Source organism: Pyrus communis, chromosome 2 (assembly GCF_963583255.1).
Source record: "Pyrus communis chromosome 2, drPyrComm1.1, whole genome shotgun sequence".
NCBI lineage: Eukaryota > Viridiplantae > Streptophyta > Magnoliopsida > Rosales > Rosaceae > Pyrus > Pyrus communis.
The window spans coordinates 34145015-34166692 of record NC_084804.1 but is presented as its reverse complement, the minus strand read 5'-3'; the positions used below and the strand labels follow the sequence as shown (position 1 = coordinate 34166692).

The 21678-nt window shown below is 37.7% G+C and overlaps 1 long non-coding RNA gene and 1 pseudogene across 1 annotated transcript; both read left to right on the top strand.

The window, feature by feature from the left end:
- The first annotated feature begins 63 nt into the window (after nt 1–63).
- On the top strand, nt 64–832 carry LOC137726660 (uncharacterized). The gene is made up of 2 exons (XR_011067656.1): nt 64–357; nt 452–832. It is a non-coding gene; the product is annotated as an uncharacterized lncRNA (long non-coding RNA).
- Nucleotides 833–10035: 9203 nt separating this feature from the next.
- On the top strand, nt 10036–14393 carry LOC137726658 (TMV resistance protein N-like; annotated as a pseudogene).
- The last annotated feature ends 7285 nt before the right edge of the window (nt 14394–21678 follow it).

The window sequence follows — 21678 nt, the reverse complement described above, 5'->3', positions numbered from 1 at the left end:
AGCATGATTGAGGAGGCAGTGGAGGATAAGCATAGATTTTTCAGGTAAAACATGTAAATACCGTAGAAGTTTTCTTGTTAATTAATTTCAATTTGTATGCTCTTCTTCCATATGTTATCTTCAATTTGTATACTCCCCAGTTCAGAATCTTTTCTCCCCTCTTTGAAATTTCGTATGATCATAAACCGTGTTGACTTTCCTGTTCTTTCTTTATATTCATTGCATGAAGTTCATAAATATGAAACCCGATAATTCCTTTTGCGTCAATCGATGATGCGTATCTGGTGGCGATTTTTGTCCGTCCTCCCTAATTACACATAATCAGTAGCTTAGAGGAGTCTGAAGAGCTTCTGTCAAGTAAACCTACAAGCGAACGTTGTGTCCTGCATTGATTGTTGGTGCATCTATGCCTTACGGTATTTCTTTACTCTTAATGTCTACTCCTCTGCAGTGCAGCTTGTTGCATTTCGGAATGAAGCTTACGTACTAGCTAGGTCAGTTTCACCACCCATTGACCGGGTCTTGTGCTTTGCCGCAATTCAATGATCGTGTTTGGACGTGGAAGAATGGCCATGGAATGAAGAACGCGGTTGAGCTTGAGATGTATAGTCGGAGATGCAAGTGGGCTATAAACACCAGATTTAACACTTGGAACACTGGCTTTCTCCTCGTCACCATTCGGCTGCAAGTTTGAACATTTATGTTCCTATTAAAACGCATTGTATTTGTAGCATGTATTTAAGTGTACAAAGTAGGTATTGATTACCAACTCTGATTAATTACTGGTTTCCAATAGAATGATTAATAGAAACATAGAGAGATTATTTTTTTAGCATAGATTCGGAGATGGTTACTTCAATTCTGAGAAGCATCACCATCAGCTTTCGAAATTCAAAAAAAGGTCCCAAAATTTTAAGAGTAACGGAAGGCCTCTAGCATAATTTATGAAGCACTTCGACAGTTCTAAATAATCTTCCTCACAACGAACTTTCCTAAAGGCATTACAACCGAAGAGCTCCACAGCTTCATCATCATTTAAGTCCTTAACCTTATGGCCCTGTTTGGCAGCCGGATGGAATGAGTTATTTTCAATTAAACTGGACATGTAATCCACCCCACGTTTGATGAGCAAAATTGTACACGGACTGAATTGGTAACAAATCCGAAATAAGAAAAATAGGATGGGTTATGCAATCCATCCTCACGCATGGATTACAAGTCTCGTCTTCGCCATCTTCTTTTTTGTCTATACGATGTTCAACTAGAAGACGTTCGTCTCTTGTTGTAACGATGATTCTACTTCTCATGCCAAACCAATCTCTATTTCCAGCCGATAAATCTAGTTGGTGTATTCCATCTACATTATCAAGAATGAGAGAAGTTTTTTGTCACAATTTTTTGTCAAAGCAAATTAATATTAGAAGTCAAACGGTTAAGTCAAAGAAAGTGAAGAGGTTTCATATATTCACTGGGCTGGGAAGAAGGTAGTGGGTTGTAATTTAGGCTTAAACCCAATTACCATATTTTTATTCAGATTTTCTTGCTGGACTTGTAATCATTATGCATGGGCCTTATTGTGTTTGTTGGGCTAAATGCCATAATTGTGAAGTAGGTTTTTTTTCTTAGTTAATTCAATTCGAACATTTCTTTGATTCAAAAAAAAAAAAAAATTCAAACAGTTCTTTCAATATTCAGAAATAAATTAGAATTGTTTTTGTTCTATTCTAGTGTCGTAAGTTTTCCATACTATTAAGGACACCAAAAAAATAAAATAAAAATTTTACCTGAGCTTCAATGTTTGGGTTGGGAATGGAATTGTATGTTGGATTTTTTTTTTTTTTTTTTTTGTGTTCTTAATAATAAAGAATGTTCTTAATTTTTTTTCTATCAAATAATGTTATTAATTTTTTGGGAGTAAAAACTCTTTCGTCCTTCTACATGACGACATATGATTATCACTCAATGGGCCATAATTCTTAAATTTTAATATTTATATTATATTTATTCATAATATGTTAAAATATAAATAGAATGCGTGAATTTTGTTTGTATTATTAAAAATACTTGAAAATGATATGTTTTAAACATAAAAAGTGCGTTCTTATGTGTATACTAGTGTATCATACATTAGAATTTAAAAAAATGTGCAATTTAATAGATTATTAATATGCGTACGAAAAACAAAAAATTTTATTGAAAAATACATGCCTATGATACGAATATTATACGCAAGTTTACAAACATGCTAGAAACCAACAAGAATAAGGATATGAGTCGATATTATCTACTATCCAAGGACCCAAATCTGGTGTAGGCATTTGTTAGTACTTCACGGGTTCTTCCGTGATTATACTCTTTGATGTCATCAAGTTTCAGCAAGCAAAGTACATCCTTGTGTCAAAAGGCTCAACATCTGCCCTAATAGGCTAAGAGCATCCTAGGGAGGGGCTTTACATAGGGCTAGAAAAATTGTGGATATATATCATTTTAAAGCTTCGAATAATCTTTGAGGCTTTATAAAAGAATCTCTCACAATGAAAGACTATTTCTTTCAGGCTCTATATGGGGCAGTATATATTTATTTATGTAGTAATTTGATTATGCAATGATTTTTTTTTTGTGTTAGCTTTTTTAAGTTGATTTTTGGACGTGTAAACGTAAAAATAAAAATAAAAAAAAAATTGTGAACCTTTCAACCTAAAAAGTTCAAATTATGATAAAGTTAGATTTTCATTACTTAGGAACCGTTCGTTGGATTAGATTCTTATCTCAATCTCTATCCGTTGAAAGATACAAATCTCCAATACACTCTGAAATAATTTGATTTTCACGAATAACACAATTTACCTAGCACCAATTGGTAAATTAGTATCATACAATTTTGAAAAACTTTATTTGAAAATTTCACCTACTAATTCCCATGAACTTTAAATCCATTTGAAAGTTTGATTCTTATGGAATTTAAAACAATCATAATTAGCCAAATTGCAAGAAAAATATATAAGAAAAAAGAATTTAAAAAAATAATACAAGAGAGTACAAGTGTAATCATAAGTGGAGGGAGAGTGACAGAATGTGGCTCATATGGGCTGCTACTTTTCTCGTAGGACCCATTGTTTTTTAGGGCTAGATGTAACCCAAGTTTATGCTACACAAGAAAGGAAGTTGATAGCCCAAATGGTGGATCTAGCCCCATTTTCCTCTCATTGGAGATGAAATTTCTCACTAAGGCTTGAAATATAGTAGCCTCTTGGAGGATAAAGCCCCCATTTGGGAATGCTCTAACTAGCAACTGCTAGGCTGCTTTGGGTGGTTCAGGTTCTTCCTATAATCTGCACTCGGCTTTGGGTGGTCCTTCCTTTATACTTGGAAGAGTGTATGTACTGCATGGTGTTGATTTGCTTAGAAAAAGTATGCTATGGAGGATAGGCAATGGACTGAACACAGAGTTTTGGATGGACCCTTGGATTTTAGAGAGCCGCTAATCAATAAACTTGATAGCGTTAGTGATATGTCTACGAACTTTGTGTTGCTGCTTGCATTAAAGATGGTTGGCGGGATCTAAACAAATTAAGGAATGATCTTCCAGAAGAGCTGGTCCAAATTATAGCTAGTCACCCTCTTGGTGCTTTGTGCGCTGGCACGTATAAGATAATATGGGGACAAAGTTCAAATGGTCAATTCAATGTCAAAACAGCTTATGATCTCCTTTTTTAGGGAGTTGAATGGTCTCATTCTCCATCGTATTATATATGGAAATTGAAGTGCCATCCAAAATGTAAGATCTTTCTTGGTCAATTACCAAAGATAGGCTTTTAACAAATGAGCAAAAGGCCAAGAGAAACTCGACTCTTGATTCTTCTTGTACTTTGTGCTCTTGGCCTTAAGAAGAGCAAGGTTGTCCTTTAACCTTGATGTTGAAGCTTGGTTACTGGCTAATTTGAAATACAAGGCAATATGGTGTAAACAAACTGGGTGGGGTAGTAAGCCCAAAAGGTGGTAAAGGGCTAAAAGTACAAAATACACAAGTCGAGACCGTAGTAGTACGAAATACAATACCAAACTGAACAAAGCTAGAGTTGAGAATTGAGTATTGACACAGAACACAAGTACTGATCCAATGAGGAGCTACAATCAACTATGATCCAGGTGATGAAGAACATGGAGAAAGCTATCATGGATACCAGGGGAGAGATCATCAAGTTGTGCTCATCCGCTTGCGAGTTACAGACAAGGTTGGAGACAAAATTCTCTAATTTGTAATGAGTTTAAGAATTCTTTTTTTGGTTAAAATAATGCACAGAGTTAATTTTGGAAGGTAAATTAATAATTAAGCTCACAATCTATACGAAATATTAAGGGTATATGGGCAAGAAAATGACAATATTATCTCCTATAGTGTGTTATGTGCAACTTACGTGATTTAAATTGATAAATTACCATCAAATTTTTTGTCAAGGATGAAATTGGCAAATAATAATCAGTTTAAGGACATATTTTAGCGAAAAAAGTCAGTTTAGGTACTTGGTTTTTCACTCGCATTATAGTCGATTGACTGGAAAAAATTTTTATTATTCAAGGATGAAATTGGCTTGAATTTCCCCAATGTTTTTTATTTTATTCAAGCTAAATTGTACACTAACTACACTTAGAAGAATAAGAAAGTTTGAACGTGAGACAGACTGATTTGAAAAGAAAAATTCAAACCATCAGTTGAATCCACCATTAACTTGCCAGAAAGATTTAAAGTCAAGGCTAAAGCCTAAAAGTACAAAATACACAAGTCCAGCCCGTAGTCGTCCAAAACCAAACTAAACAAATCAAGGTTATCTTTTGAATAAGCGATATAATTTATATTAAGGAAGAGTGATCTAAGTTTCACAACAGATGAGTTCTAATAATGTGGTTAAAATTCGTTTTTAACAAGAATCAAACCTAAAACCTTTCATTTCAAGTAAAGAGTAATATCACTAGACCGTAGTACTAAATAATACTGAAAAAACCAAAGTTGAGAGTTGAGTATTGACGCAGAACACTAGTACTTAATCCGCTCTCCTTCATCCCTCGGATGAAATGGGTTGCCAGGGGATGGGACTAGACTAGCAGCAGCACAACAATTCCTGTATTTTTTCCACCACAACTATGACTGACTTAATACAAGAAGGGGTAAGCCACCGATCCTGACTTTTTGGTACATTTCCATCTCTTGTTTTGTTTTTAGTGGAAAAATAGTTTTCGTTTTCTGGCATAAATTGTTAATTTTGCCCCTACTACGCTACCCTACACATCACATTTTATTGTTGTTTTTATCTTTACCCTTGTTAATTATTCGGTGTTACTTGGTTTATCTATAAATAGAATGATTTTGTTTTTGGACAAAATCTATAGTTAGAATGATGAAGTGAGGAATAGAATTAGAAACGAATATCTGCCACCAAATAAAATAATAAACATGTTAGACTTTGTTAATGATGAATCAGGTGTCTGCTGATGCCTAAATCAGACTTAAATGATGAATGAGAATTAAAGAGCTTAGGGTTTCTTTGTTAAGAAAATATTCTTCCTTCTTCATAATTTGGTTAATTTATTCGGTGTTAATTAAGCTAATTGTTTTGAATCTAATCTATAAAAAGAACTTAGTAGCTAGTGTCGATTTTTTAATTAACATTTAAAAGTTAATCCTTGATGATGTCTAGCCTCAACCAATTTCTCTCAATTATTTCATCGGTTTTTCGCTTTAAATTAATCCCACTAGTCAGAAAAACTCTGCAATCTTACCAAGCAAGTGGTTGGAACCCGTCTAGCAAGCAGTTTGAAATCGTTCAACAAGTAGTTGGAAACCACGCTCAGAATGCATAGAGGCCCCTAGAAAATGAATAATTATTTTTGGTCCAATTAAGGAGCAGGAGTAGGAGTAGGTAGTCACACTGACTTTTCTCAATCTTTTCTTGCCAATTAAGTCTGCTTCTTGGTCTTTATTTTGTTGTTTTCTTGTTGGATTGATTCGTATCGTCCCACTTGGCTTCCCTACCACCTTCACTCTTTCTCTCTTCCATTATTTCCTTTCCCCAAACCCTCTCTTTTGGTCTGCTCCTATTTTTGTGTAAGATTCTAAAAAATGTTAGACGCTAGTCAGATGATAGGTTAGGGCCTAGCACCTAGACAGTTAGATGGAGCGTAGATGGAACCCTGGGCGGATTTAGTTAAATTTATTACATATCATATAAAATTAATTAAATTTACTCTATAATATATAAATAAACTTTAAATAAAATGTTATTTAAAAAAATATATATATCTATAAGTAAGTATATATGTAAAATTTTAAACAATTTATGTTAGATTTATATATTTTTAAACAATTTATGTTATTTAAAAAAATGGTGCTTTTTCTCAGAATCCATGTTAGTAAGTCACCATCTCAATCCCAGTATAACCTACCTGATATTTGACTATTTATTTTGCCCTCAAAGCTAATTTATTTGATCCAGCAATGAAGCATGTGTACATACTTCAAAAAAGATGCAAAGTCGTATTATGTAAATAAGTTTTCAACAAAAAGTGCAAGGTATGGAAGATTTGTAAGCAATATATGTTATGACATTTTCACATCAGCCGAATTGAAGCAAAATTTACTATGCTATGAACAGATAAGTAATATAAAAATGCTTGGACAGTGCCGATCATGATATGTGGAAACGGACGAGGAAGCTGTCTGTACATCTTTCTTCAAATAAATGCAGGATATTCTATAACGATGTTGTGCATGTTATGAATCTTTTCTTTTTTGTGGGTACTGATAATTTTGAACTCAAACTGAAACTAGATTCTTAATGGCGAGACTAAGACGCAAACAAAAAGTGAATATTTATTTATGTGCAGGATGAGAAGAAGTTTGTCGTAACGGGTTAATTTCGGCTTGATTATTTTCAGAATGTAACTTCAGCTGCAGATGTTGCCGAACTGAACTATTTTAAACATGGTTGGAACTTGGTAGAATATATCGAAAACTATATTTTTTAACTTTCCAAAACACGTTTGTTCTCGGCCTCCAGGACCTCATGTTCTTTTTCAGTTGCCATTTCTTTCTGTATAGTTTCTGAATTTTATGCATATGCCTTAATGCAACTTGCAAAGATAGCTGAGGCTTTAGTTTTCCATCTGTTACTACAGAAAGTAACCCAAAAAAACCAGAGCTGACGTAGTATATTTTTGGCCGTTCTAGTATGAATTCAAACATGCGGTGCCAAAGTAGAGAAACTTTTGCCCCATGCTAAAATCGACACCATCGACTCGACATCCACAATTTAGGTTTATTTTTGGTCATTCTCTCTCCTCACTCTTGCTCGTGGTTAGTCGAGGTGACGGGATGCGAATGTTCTTCCAAAAGCGCTTTTTGAGCAGTTATGGAGAGATCAAAACTCCATACCATGCTCAACTAGAAGACGTTCATCTCTTATTGTAATGGTGATTCTACTTCTCATGCCAAACCAAATCTATATTTCCGGCTAGTAATTCTAGTTGGTGTATTCCATTTGCCTTAAACTACGTATTAATAGAACTCTCTTTGTTAATTAAAATTTCATAAAACCACAATTTTAATTCTCTAATTAAAACTTAATATAATTAAAAATGATGGGCAATTTAGTAATTACAAGAACACAAATACGCTCAAGTGCTACGATCACGTGAAGACTGTGCGAATAATCGCGGGTCACCTACGAGTCGGAACCACCTAAAATGGTCTGTACGACAGGACTGTGCACCTACCTTGGATCCAAGGTGAGCGTAAGGTACGGGAGGTGAACATCACGTGAAGGACTGTGCCCTGGCCACGGGCGGGAGCACTAACACTGGGGTGCAGGTTTATGAGCTATATTATATCTCAACACAATCATACTCACTAACATCAACATGTACTCACCTGAGGCTTACCTGGGCGTCCGCGGCGTCATATAGCACTTCAAAGCATTCACAATAGTCAGGTCCAGGTAATATCCATATGAATATGCCATGATGCAATCTAAACCCAAACAGATATTCCCAATATATATATATATATATATATATATATATAATACAGCGTAACATGTACAATCAATAACACCCTACTCCCAAACTATTTACTTTTGAGAGTAATCATTAGTGATAAGCCCAATTAGACCCTAGTTACATTAACTATCATACTTACCTTTCCTTACTTCAATTTCTTGATTCTTCACGCATTGATTTATGATTAACATTTAATCCCCAAATCATAAAGCTAAATCTCACAATTCCCACCAATGTCCCTCACATTGCTCAATTCACTAAATAAGGCTTTTGTCTCAATTATTTAATCTCATTTATTATATGGCTGCATCTAACGTCTTGTTAGACTGCCTACGTACCCTAAACAGGGATCAAGCCATTCGTAGTTCGAAATGATTAATTGTAGGTAACAAGCATAGATCACTATAGAAGTGCTTGTGGAACTATCAATTATATGCCTATGAAAGAAAAAAGCCCACTCACCTGGAGTCCACGCTATGATTATCTTGCACGCACATCGTGACATCACGATCTATCGTCGCCTGTGACCAATTATCAAATCACGTCTCAAAGTTTTTACCGATAGAATACATAATTTACATAAAACATATCCTCAAGGACCTTCAAGAATAATTTGAGACCCATTGACCAAAAGTCAACCGTCGATCAAAGATCGACGGTAGGGTCTACAACCCTGTATAGCTCGATTTGGAAGATCCGCATATCAGATTTCCAATCTGCAACTCCCAACGATCCACAATATATTTCTAGAATAACATATTAAAATTTCATTACGATCCAACGGTTGGATCTCTGCCATTTACCCAAAACCAAGTGGACGTGAACATTTATTTTACTATATGTTGCTTGATGAAAATGTGAATCGACATCGGGAAGTTTTAGGCACCTGCCGACCTTGAATAACCAATTTCGAACGTCTGTAACTATATCGTTATAATCCGGACTCGCAAACGGCTTTCGCCTATACGTTCGTACCAACGAGTACTACGAGGATATGCTAAAAGAATAAGTCCCACATCTCTCAAGTCGATGGTCGACGGAAGTCAAAGTCCTTGCCTCTAGGGCAATTTCGTAAATTCACGCTTTTAAAATAAAATAAAAACGTAAAATTTGGAACAGGTTGTCACACTAATAATGTGGTTAAAATTCGTTTTTAACAAGAATCAAACCTAAAACCTTTCATTTCAAGTAAAGAGTAATATCACTAGACCGTAGTACTAAATAATACTGAAAAAACCAAAGTTGAGAGTTGAGTATTGACGCAGAACACTAGTACTTAATCCACTCTCCTTCATCCCTCGGATGAAATGGGTTGCCAGGGGATGGGACTAGACTAGCAGCAACACAACAATTCGTGTATTTTTTCCACCACAACTATGACTGACTTAATACAAGAAGGGGTAAGCCACCGATCCTGACTTTTTGGTACATTTCCACCTCTTGTTTTGTTTTTAGTGGAAAAATAGTTTTCGTTTTCTGGCATAAATTGTTAATTTTGCCCCTACTACGCTACCCTACACATCACATTTTATTGTTGTTTTTATCTTTACCCTTGTTAATTATTCGGTGTTACTTGGTTTATCTATAAATAGAATGATTTTATTTTTGGAAAAAATCTATAGTTAGAATGATGAAGTGAGGAATAGAATTAGAAACAAATATCTGCCACAAATAAAAGAATAAACATGTTAGACTTTGTTAATGATGAATTAGGTGTCTGCGGATTTAGTTAAATTTATTACATATCATATAAAATTAATTAAATTTACTCTATAATATATAAATAAACTTTAAATAAAATGTTATTTAAAAAAATATATATCTATGAGTAAGTATATATGTAAAATTTTAAACAATTTATGTTAGATTTATATATTTTTTAAGCCCATAAGTTTTGTTGGGCCTTCTATTCTAATTAACAAAACGAAAGGTTGGGCTTTAATCCTTGTTTTTATCGGTATGCACATGCTTAATCAAAAACCACTGCCGCCTTCAGCCATCCCGTTTCTGCAATTGTAGATCCAGTTTCGTCCCTCTTCTTCTGCAGATTTCTCCAACCAATCCCACAGCGCCTCCCTCGCTTCTTCTTCCTCTTCAGATTTCTCCAACCATTGTCGACATATTCGTTCGCAATTGCAGATCGATTTTGTTTGCACATTGAGATGGAGATGGCGAGACTCGGGCAGACAAATCGGGTCTCGCTACAGATGTTCTTTCTCAAGCCGTCAAACCACCCAGCATCCCACCAGACCGCCTAGCGTCCGCCCAGACCACACGCCGCCTAATAACCTTGCCGATTTTAGAAACGATTTCGGGTTAATCGCGGCGGAGCACCGCCGCCCAGCACCTAGGCGACCGCACCGTTTTTTTAGACCACTGCTTTTGTGTGAGTATTTTCATCGTGGTTTTTGGTTCACTTTTTATTTGCTTTGCAATGGCGATGAGCACCCAAAGAGCCTCTGCACCACTTCTTTCTCTCGAATCAGCTCCTCGATGGAAGTACGATGTGTTTTTGAGTTTTAGGGGTGTAGACACCCGCAAGGGTTTCGTATCCCACTTATACCGCGAATTGTGCAAGTTCCAAGGAATTACTACTTTCTTTGACGATCGAGAGCTTGAAGAAGGAACAAGTATTCCTCTTGAGCTCCCGAGTGCGATAAAAGAATCGCATATTGCAATCGTTGTTCTGTCACCAAACTATGCTTCTTCCAAATGGTGCTTGAATGAACTTACAGCCATTCTTCAATGCATGGAAGCTAGGAACTCAGTTCTGCCGGTCTTTTACGAGACAGATCCATCTGACGTTGGAAATCAACGGGGATCTTTTGCCAAAGCCTTCGCGGAGCATGAAGAAAAGTTCATCACTACCGAAGATAAAAAGAAGGTTGTCCAATGGAAAGCTGTTCTAAAAAGACTGTCCAAAATTTCTGGTTGGCATTCAAAGCAATCCAAGTAAGCATGCATGAACAACTTTAATTTCCCATGTCTTAACAGAGTCAAACTTGAATGCTTCGTTTATGTTGTTTTGATCGGTTTTTTATACCTTGCAGGTGTGAAAGTGAGCTTATTGAAAAAATCGTCAACAGTGTATGGAGGAAAGTGCAAGCTGCGTCCACCGTGTCAGATTCCTCACAGAAATTAGTCGGAATTAATTCTGGGCTTGAGCAACTAGGTTCGCTATTAGCTCATGATGCCAATGATGTTCGCTTCATAGGAATAACGGGGATGGGCGGCATCGGTAAGACAACCCTTGCCAAGCTAGTTTATGATAGAATCTTCCATCATTTTGAAGTTTACTGCTTTCTCGCAAATATCAGAGATCGTACTCTAGTTAGTCTTCAACAACAACTTCTTTTCCCAGTCTTGAAAGAAAAGATTGAGCAAGTTCGGGATCAACAGTTGGGAATGATATACACTGAGAAGTGCTTACGCAACAAAAAGGTTCTTCTTGTACTTGATGATGTGGATCAAATAAACCAGCTACGAGTACTAGCTGGAAAAGAAGCTTGGTTTGGTAGTGGGAGTAGAATTATCATTACAACTAGAAATGAACGTTTGCTAGTCCAGCATGGCATAACTTTATGTCATAGCGTCAAGTTGTTAAATGATTATGAAGCTCTTGCTCTGTTCAGTCAAAATGCCTTTAAGAAAGATCTGCCTGAAGATGGGTTTTTGGAACTGTCTAAGTATTTCATTAATCATGCTGGAGGCCTTCCATTAGCTCTTGAACATTTGGGGTCGGCTTTGTTTAAGAGAGGTCTAGATGCATGGAATAGTTCACGGGATAATCTAAAGAAAATTCCTAATCCAGCAATTTTTGATAAACTCAAAATAAGTTATGATGGACTAGGAGAGATGGAGAAGAAGATTTTTCTCGATATTGCATGTTTCCACAAAGGGAAGTGCACGCAGCAAGTAATTGAAAAACTAGACATTTCCTTTGATATTTCAAGCCAGATCTTGATAGATGCTCTTATTGAGAAATCTCTCCTGACCTCTGAAAAATGCTTCCTGTATGATACTTCAGTCAAGTACAGCGAGATAGGGATGCATGATATGATACAAGAAATGGCATGGAGAATTGTTGGTAACGAGTCTAAAGAGCCTGGCCTGAGGAGTAGGTTGTGGCTTCCCAATGACATTTTTCATGTATTCATGACCAATACGGTAAGAAGTTATGTAAGATTACTAAGTTTGATAGAAGATATTATTTTTTTAGCACGATACTAAATGTGAAATTGACATTTCCTACATTCTTGGTTATTAGGGGACAAGAGCTATTGAAGCCATAGGCCTACGGTTACCTGAAATAGAGGAGGTGCACTGGAATTGCGAAGCCTTCTCTAACATGTCTGGACTGAGGTTTCTGGAATTTGACAATTTGATCGTTTCTTCAAGTCCCAAATTTCTTCCATGTTCCTTGAGAATTATGAATTGGAGTTTGTATCCTTCCAAGTCTCTTCCACCAAGCTTTCACCCGCGTTTCCTTACTGAACTAAAAATGCGTGATAGCAAACTTGTTCGGCTTTGGGATGGAAAAGAGGTAAGAATATACCCAATGAATGCTATTTAACAATTTTTTTATGTCCAATAAAATTGTAAGCTTTTGGAATTGGAAGCTTATATACATTATTTGTTGTATTCTGCAGAATTTCCCCAACTTGAAATATATTGATCTTAGCAACTCACGTAAATTGATAAGTACCCCAGATTTTACTGGTCTTCGAAATCTGGAGGGGTTGATTCTTCAGGATTGTACTAATTTGGTTGAGGTACACCCGTCTTTTGCAGTTCTTAAAAGACTTAAAGTTTTGAACCTTAATGCCTGTAAAAGTATTAAGAGTCTCCCAAGTGAGCTAGAAATGGATTCCCTTGAAGATTTAGATCTTGGTGGATGCTCCAAAGTGAAAAAGATTCCAGAATTTTCAAAGCAGATGAAAAATTTGTCCGAGGTTTTATTAGGTGGGACTGCGATTGGGAAATTACCTTCAACAATTGGACATCTGGTTGGCCTTACCCTACTGGGTATTAATAATTGCATAAATCTGTTGGATATTCCTATTGAGATTTGTAACTTGAAGTCTCTTAAAACGCTGTATGTCAGCGGAAGTTCGAAAATCGAAAAACTCCCAGGGAAAATGGAGTTTTTAGAGGAACTTAAAATGGGGGGAAGCGCAATAAGAGAGCCACTTGTTGATATGAAAAATCTCAAAAGGCTGCATGCTTTTGGATCAATGGGTAAGCCAGGGGACGAGTGGGGCCTTCTCCGCTTATTTGGAATTAGAAAGAGTCATGAGCCCTGTTGGGGTTTGGTGTTGTCTTCTTTAAATCGTTTGCGTTGTTTGGAGTACTTACGACTACCCGATTGTGATCTTGGTGAAGGTGATATCCCCCATGATTTTGGGGATAACTTGTCCTCTTTACGAACGTTAGTTCTTAGTGGAAACAATTTTGTTACCCTTCCAGCAAGCATCAAATGCCTTTCTCGACTTGTGTCTCTTTGGTTGAAGGGGTGCCAAAGACTTGAGCAACTGCCAGATCTTCCGTCAAATAGCAAATTACACGTAAACGTAGATAATTGTACCTCCTTGAAAAGGTTGTGGGATCCCTCGAAGTTGAGCAGCAGGTATGCCAATATTTATGATTTTACTTTCAGTTCTCAGAATTGCATTACATTGGTTGAAGATGAAGACTGGATGAATACAATATATTCAAGTATCGTGAAATTCGCCAGTAAGGTACTCTTGTCTCTCTGTCCTTCTCTCTCTCTCTCTCTCTCTCTCTCTCTCTCTCTCCCCCTTAAGGGTTCTTTTGGTGCAGGGAATCTGTCATTCTTTGGATTATAATTATATTGTATGCCCGGGAAAGGGGATTCCCGAGTGGTTCAACAATCAAACTGTGGGACATTCGCTGAATGTGGAGCTACCTCCTCAATCATGTAGCAGCTGGACAGGAATTGCTTTTTGCGTTGTTTTGGCACTACCTAAGGGAAACTTGGGAAATCCAACTGCCCTTCAATATTTTGTCGGTATTAAGTGTTTGCCTGGGATTTTATGTTGCATTTCTGAAACGGAGCATATGGTGTCAGAACACCTTTGGATATTTTATTTGTCTCGAGAACAATGTCTGGAACTTCATTTGAAACATGTTATCTAGCTGGAGGAAATGAACCAAATATGGTGAAAATGTGTGGGGCTCATTTGGTGTACAAGCAAGATTTGGAAGAGCTCAACCAAACATTGAAAATCTTGAAGCAAAAGCATGGATATTGTGAAGAAGCAGCTCCAAGTGAAAGTGGTAGTTTTGATGACCAAGAACAAGTTCACAAAAGGCAGAATTGAACGCATGGATATTGTGAAGAAGCAGATCCAAGTGAAAGTGGTAGTTTTGATGACCAAGAACAAGCTCACAAAAGGGGGAAGGAAGAAAAAAAATTGCTTTCTGCTTTATTTAACCATTCAATGCTTCGGAGTCGTACTTGGAAAGCTCAACATGGTGCTTTTTCTCAGAATCCATGTTAGTAAGTCACCATCTCAATCCCAGTATAACCTGCCTGATATTTGATTATTTATTTTTCCCTCAAAGCTAATTTATTTGATCCAGCAATGAAGTATGTCTATATACAGTTAATAACTAACAATTGTGCCCGCGCGATGCTGCGGGCGTAAAATTAAATACGTTGAAATGCATTTACAACCAGCATTGATTCGAATGAAATTTATGAAAGCATAGGTTAAAGCATACCTTGTAAGTTGCGCAAGGCGGAATCTTTTTTTCTTCGTCTCCAGCTTTTGGTTGCTTAAGGTGCAGTAAAAGATTAAGCCGTTACATTACACAGTCTATTTAATAATTTATCACTAAGAAGGATTGCAATATACAAATATATATATATATATATATATATATAAAAGATAATTCCAGATTGAAGATGTCTGGACCCCACACATGATCCAGCCTTTTGCTAGTTGACACGTGTTATATAATATTTGTTAGAATTATTTAGGCAATAGATATGGAGATCATGAGGAGTGGCAACATACCTTGTAATCTTTGCAAGGTGGGCACGCAAGATATCAACAGCAATGTAAAATTTTTCTTAGGCATTGGAAAATCTAAAGCAAAAGCTAAAATGCTATAAGCAAATGACAGAAAATTTACAACAATAACTGAAAACAGAAATTGCGAACATGCAAGATATCAATAGCAATGTAAAATTCTTCTTAGGAGTATATTGTAACCAAACGGCAGAAAATTTATAACAATAACTGAAAATAGAAATTTCAAACGAAAAAAATAAGCAAAAATCTGTTTTTTACGATGTACATTTCTTGATAATTGAAGTTAGAATAACACTGTATCTGCTGTTTAACATTAACCTAACAATTTTTGTTTTACGAATTAAAATCAATGTTTCCCCACCCCTTCTTACCATTACAAAAGGCAGAAAAATAATACTCTCCTTTTAAGTTCTCTAATCATTTAGCTAAATAAAAGATTCTCTTCCATTGGTAATTTTAACCTAACATCAAATTTTCCTAAATTCTACTCACTCCTTTGTTTTTATCCAAAAATGACAACCTCATCTAATCTAACACCCATCCAGTTTCGCCAAAGGCATTCTTTTCCCTTTCACTTTCGCCGAAACACATCTTTTTGTCTAAAATGTTAGTCGTCTTCTTTTCTAGTTTCCAACTTTGCAGAATCCCAAAACAGTGCAACACCATTGGTGAAGCATGATTTCCGAATTGGCAATGCACAGTGCACCAAAATTATAAACGAATTTTAACCTAACATCAAATTTACCCAAACTCCAATCATTCCTCTCATTTCTTCCAAAAAATTACAAACACATTCTAATCTAACTCCTTTCAACGTGGTCCCAAACGGAGAAAAAACGAAAAGACAAATGACTTACCCAAAAAATAACAGGATTAGCGGAGGCACTGCCAAATTTGCGATTGATCAATCAAGGAACCAAAATGCAAAATATCCTCTTAGCCAGGAAAGTCGCAGCACATGATCAGAACTGACCCAAAACAAAATGGTTACAATTTCATCCAAATTAACCAAAACCCAAAACAGTACTTAGAGAACATGTGGAAAAAATATGGAAGAGAATGCTTTTTCTCATTATATTTCTCTACAAGATTACAAGGATATATATACATGATACAAGTGTGTAGGTAGGACAAGGTAGCCGTCCTAGTGTGTAGGTAGAACAAGGTAGGACGGCTGTAGGACGGCTGTAGGACGGCTTGACGGCTGTAGGACGGCTGTAGGACGGTTGTAGGACGACTTATTCTTCCAATACTCCCCCTCAAGCTGGATCAAGGAGGTTAATTGATCCAAGCTTGGAGAGCAGACTTTGAAACTGAGGAGAAGCAAGAGACTTCGTGAAAATATCAGCAAGTTGATCTTGGCTTCGAGTGAATGTGGTTTGAATTACCTTGGACTGGACTTGTTCCCGAACGTAGTGACAATCAACTTCAATGTGTTTGGTGCGTTCATGGAACACCGGATTGGAGGCAATATGCATAGCTGCTTGATTGTCACAGAAAAGAGACATAGGTGTGTTGATTGAGAACCCCAAGTCCGAGAGAAGGCCCTTGAGTCAAATGAGTTCACATGCAGTGGAAGCCATGGCTCTATACTCAGCTTCGGCACTTGAGCGAGCAATTAAATTTTGTTTTTTGCTCTTCCATGTCACGAGGTTTCCTCCAACCAACGTGCAGTAGCCAGTAGTGGATTTTCTATCAATAGCATTCCCTCCCCAGTCAGCATCGGTGTAGGCAATGATTTGAGTATGACCATTGTTTTTCATGACGATTCCCCGACCAATGGAGCCTTTGAGGTATCTGAGAATTCTTTTAACAACATTTAAATGAGCTTCAGTGGGTGCCTGCATGAATTGGCTTACAAGACTGACGGCGTAAGTTATATCCGGTCTGGTGATGGTGAGATATATAAGCTTACCCACCAATCGTTGGTAGTAACTGATATCACTGAGAGGTTCTCCTGTCAAGTCCAACTTCAATTTGCTATCAAGAGGAGTACGAGTTGGTTTGCAATCCATCATCTTCACTTCTTGAAGTAAGTCAATCATATATTTCCTTTGACTAAAAAAAAGTCCCTTGGGGGAAGTGGCCAGTTCAATCCCAAGGAAGTATTTTAAAACTCCTAAGTCTTTAATGTCAAATTGTTGATGAAGAGAATGTTTAAGAGCGTGAATCTCATCAATGTTATCACCTGTGATGATGATATCATCAACATAGATTAGTACAACTAATATGCCAACTGATCCTATTCGAACAAACAGGGATGAATCAACATGACTTCTCTTGAACCCAAAATTTTCAAGTACCGAGCTCAGTTTGGCATACCAGGCACGAGGAGATTGTTTCAAGCCATAGATTGACTTATGAAGCTTGCAAACCATACCTGAATTCTGTGCTTGTGGATGACCCGGGGGTAGTTGCATGTAGACTTCCTCTTCGAGGTCTCCATGTAAAAAAGCATTTTTTACATCCATTTGGTACAATGGCCATTCATGGTTCACTGCAACAGATAACAAAACCCTTATTGTGCTCATCTTAGCCACGGGAGCAAATGTCTCCTTATAGTCCACTCCAAAAGTTTGAGTAAAACCGCGAGCCACCAATCTTGCCTTGTGTCGTTCAATTGAGCCATCAGAATTAAACTTGATTTTATAGACCCATCGACTGCCTACCACCTTCTTGCCTTTGGGAAGTTGAACTACACTCCAGGTTTTATTTTCATTCAAGGCTTTGAGTTCTTCTTCCATGGCTAGCCTCCACACAACTTGACGATTGGCTTCTTGAAAGTTCCTTGGTTCACTTTCATAGGGCAGTTTACTGAGGAAAACTGCATGAGAGTGAGAGACTTTGGAGTAATTTACAAACTTGTGAATAGGGTACCTGGCATGGTAAGTTTCATAGTCTTGCAGCCTTGATGGTGGATGTCGATCTCGAGTCGGATTCCTGCGGGGTTGAGCTGGGATCACAATAGGTTCAGCTCCACTCTCTTGTATAGATGTTGTGTTATGGTCATGGGGAACTACTTGTGCTTCTAAGGCTTCAGTGTTGTCTCCAATAAGCAGGTTGTCATTAAGAGTTGCATGAGAGTCCCGGTTGTGAGGTAGTGAATGGACACAGTCACTTGGTTCGACTGGATTTGGCAATGGGAAGAGATCTAGGAAATGCTCCCCCTGACGATTTTGATCTGATGATTTGTTGAAATATGGTTGGTTTTCATCAAACCGTACATCTCTTGAGGCAAACATCTTCTTGGAGCACGGATTGTAGCATTTGTACCCTTTTTGGGTGGAAGAGTATCCCATGAAAACACACTTGACAGCTTTGGGATCAAGCTTGTCTCGGTGATGGGATTGAATATGAACATAACAGGTACATCCAAAGATTCTCAGATGGGAAAGATTAATTTTTTTGTTTTGCATAACCTCAGATGGTGATTTTGTATCCAGAACACGACTAGGCAGTCTGTTGATAAGGTAGGTGGCTGCAAGAACTCCTTGAGACCAAAACCTCTTAGGCACATTCATTTGCAACATTAGCGCCCTGGTTTTTTCAAGTAGGTCCCGATTCTTCCTTTCGGCAATTCCATTTTGCTGAGGAGTACCTACACAACTTGTTTGATGTATAATTCCATGGGTGCTCAAATAGTTAGTCATATTTTTGGATGTATATTCAGTGCCATTATCAGACCTTAGTATGTGAATTTGAGACGAAAAATGGTTCATGACAAGATTATGAAAATCCTTGAAAGCATCCATAACTTCACTTTTGAATTTTAGGAGGTACAACCAAGTGGCTCTTGAGAAATCATCAACAAAGATAACGTAGTACCTATAACCATCAAAAGACTCTAGAGGTGCAGGTCCCCAAACATCGAAGTGCACCATCTCAAACAACTTGCTAGTCCTAGACATGGAAGAATTGAATGGGAGTCTAGTAGATTTTGACAAATGACAAATTTCACATACAAGGGAGGATTTGCATAAACTAGGGAACAACGTAGACAACACAGATTCTGAGGGATGTGCTAGGCGTTGATGCCACAACCGATGTTCTAGGTTTGAGCTGACTTGGAACCCCTTTGGAACATTGAGGTCCTCTGAAAAATAGTACAGCCCATTTAGGTAGTGACCTTCACCAATCAGCTTCTTGGTGGCTAGATCTTGAAAAACAACATTGTGGGGGGAAAAAATTGCACGACAGTTTAGAGAGTTTGTAATCTTTCCTACGGACAATAATTGAAAAGGAAAAGATGGAACATATAACGCTGTGGACTCAACAGCTTCTGAGATCAGTTTAACTTTCCCTCTACCTAGAACTGGCACACCTCTACCATTTGCTACGATAACTAGTGATGGTTTAGTGTGGCTTTCAAAATCGTATAGCTTAGAATATTGATTTGTCATGTGATCTGTGGCACCTGAGTCTATAATCCAAAAATCATGAGAGTGACTAACATTTAGAGCAGTTGAAAGAGCACACATGATACCTGGAATGTCTCCTTGAGGTACATGACCAGATTCAGCTAAGAACCCTGCAAACTGTCCAAGAAGAGTAGTTTGACTTTCCCCAGTCGACGTTTCACCTGTGCTTCCTTTTCTGGTTTGAAGGTAGGTTGAGAACTCATTCAACAAGTCAGCCGGATTGACTGTAAAGTTCATCGACCCACCGATGGATGTAGCAGCAGCAGCATAGTACTTGTTTGTATGTGGTCTAGCGTGTGAGCCCTTATGATCTCTTAAAGGCTTGTTCTCAAACCTTGGCTTCAACTCAGGGTGCAATATCCAGCATCGATCTATTAGATGTCCAACATTATTACAATGTAGACACTTCAGATCTGGCCTTTTTCCCTTGTATACTTTATCTCCAAATGACTTGTGATTTGTCACAAAAGCTCTAGCCTCAGACACACTAGGTTTTACGTCAACATTCATGACTTTTCTGCGTACTTCTTCTCGCTGGATAGTAGTGCAAACACTTGCAAATGATGGAAGTTCGGGATTCATTAGAATATGGCTTCTAAGATCTTCATATTCAGAACCCAAACTTGCAAGCAAATGAAAGATTTTGTCTTCCTCGGACCTTTTTAACAGTACGGCAGCATCGATAGTGTGTGGTCGATACATTTCTAGTTCGTTCCACATGTTTTTCATGCAACCGAGATGATGAACAAAGGATTTATCACCTTGTTGAAGATTTGCAAGATTCCTCTTAAGCTGGAACACTCGAGCAGCATTGTTTTGATTTCCATACATGTCCTTGACTGCCTTCCAAAGAGCACTAGAGGATTCTGAAAAACTGAAAATTTCAGACAGCTTAGGATCCATAGAGTTGAGGAGCCACGACATGACCAGCTGGTCTTTGCACAACCATGCTTCATACTCCGGCGATGCGACGTCAGGTGCTTCAATACTTCCATTGACGAATCCAAGTTTGGATCTTCCTCCAAGGGCAAGAGATATTGATTTGGACCATGGAAGATAGTTAAACTCATTTAACAACACAGAACACAAACGTTGGTTTGGGTTGACTTCAGCTTCTGGAAAACTAGGGCGAGGAGCTGTGAAGCTTTCAGCTTCTGAGACAAAAAGATTATCATCTGCCATTATCGAAACGAATGTGCAGAAGAAGAGAAGGGACAACAATGGAGTCAGGCCGGTTAAGGTTCCGGCTCTGATACCATGTGGAAAAAATATGGAAGAGAATGCTTTTTCTCATTATATTTCTCTACAAGATTACAAGGATATATATACATGATACAAGTGTGTAGGTAGGACAAGGTAGCCGTCCTAGTGTGTAGGTAGAACAAGGTAGGACGGCTGTAGGACGGCTTATTCTTCCAATAGAACATAACTCAGTCGCATAAAATTAGTTTCCCAGCGATGCAAAAAGACCAGTCGTCAAACGAGAAACAAACCCTAAAATAAATCCCGCCAAAATCCATCAACAACAGACGGAAACAAACGCAAAGATCGCAAAATATTCACCGTCGATCGCAACCCCAGAAATTTTGCAAAGCAATTTTACCAGGGTGGAAAAAACACCCAGACCCCCAAGTTTAAACATATGGGAAACCCCCCTCAAATCAGAGACCACAAATACGATCCCCTAAAGCACGAAAATCACAAACTTTTGCCCCAATATTTTCCAACCCAGCGATAAGAAGAAGAATGTTAGGATCCTGGCTGAGTGGACAACTGTTCATTCCTCTTTTGTGTTATTTTGTCCTTTCTTGGAAAAGGTTGTTTTCATCCAACAGTAGAACAAGTGGTGATGTGTTCCAATCGTGAGCATTCCCACTTCTAGGGTTATATATAAGCTCCCTTTCACCATTTGGGGAAGGCATGAAATGAAACCAAGATGTTTTAGTTATTTCTTTTATTCTTCCCTTTACTTTCTGCACTATTACATCTTGTGATCCTATCATCTAGTATCAGCGATAGGTTGCTGCCATTCATGGGCAAAAGCAAGGCCTCCACGGCAGTGGCCGACGTCACGGACGCCGACCTGGAGTTGGAGTACCAATATCACTAGATCTTGGAGTAGCTCAATGGGTTCCATGACTCGGTGTCTC